The sequence below is a fragment of the Egretta garzetta genome, unplaced genomic scaffold, assembly GCF_000687185.1.
Source record: "Egretta garzetta isolate BGI_Z169 unplaced genomic scaffold, ASM68718v1 scaffold378, whole genome shotgun sequence".
Lineage (NCBI taxonomy): Eukaryota > Metazoa > Chordata > Aves > Pelecaniformes > Ardeidae > Egretta > Egretta garzetta.
The window spans coordinates 238,382-239,168 of NW_009260597.1; the positions used below are offsets into that span (position 1 = coordinate 238,382).

Sequence of the window (787 nt, forward strand, 5' to 3'; positions counted from 1 at the left end):
CTCTTGAGGTGGGTTTTTTTGGGGGGGGGGTGGTTCTCTCTGGAGGAAAGCTGGGGGTTCCCTCGGAAGGGGGGTGTAGCTGCCTGGTTGGGCTGTGCGCCCTGGTGTGCTCGAGCAAGGCTCCCTAGGGGGGGGGCTGCTGCTGGGGTGTTGGTGAATTAAAACTTAATAAAGTGAATTCCCTTCATGCGCTGGTGCTGCCCCACAGAGACACGGAGCTGTAGCCTCCCTGCATGGGATGGTGCCTCCACCCAGTTCCCAAGCACTACCCAAAAATGCATGTGGGGCCCCTGGGTTGTGGGTGGGCTACACTTCCCTCTCACCATCACATGTGGGGTCAGAAAACAACATTTCGGTGCTGGGTTTCAACTCCCAAAACAGAGACTAAGTGCTGTGTTTTGAGGCCTGGAAACCGGCTGAATGGGAGGTTCTGGAGCTCAGAAAGGGACTAAGTCGTGCATTTTCAGCAGGTGAAAATGGAGACCAAGTCCTGTGGTTTTGGGACTGAAAATGAAGACTAAGTCTTGCGTTTTCATCTTTTGAAAAGCAAGACTAAGTCCTGCATTTTTGGGCCCTGAAACCAAGCTCTAGGGGCTGCTTTTGGGTCTTGAAAGCTGAGCCCTATGTTTCTGAAGCTCAGAAAAAGACTAAGTCGTGCGTTTTCAGTGCTTGAAAATGCAGGCTACGTCCTGTGTTTCTGGGACTCAGAAAAAATACTAAGTGCTGTGTTTTGGGGACTTGGAAATGGAGGCTCTTTTGGCCATTTTTCAGCCCCCAAAACAGAGGC

The 787-nt window shown here is 51.7% G+C and overlaps 1 protein-coding gene across 1 annotated transcript in view; it reads right to left on the reverse strand.

The window, feature by feature from the left end:
* Positions 1-787, reverse strand: part of LOC118452890 — a 7,253-nt gene that overhangs the window by 3,821 nt on the left and 2,645 nt on the right. The gene's annotated exons all lie outside the window — the stretch shown is intronic.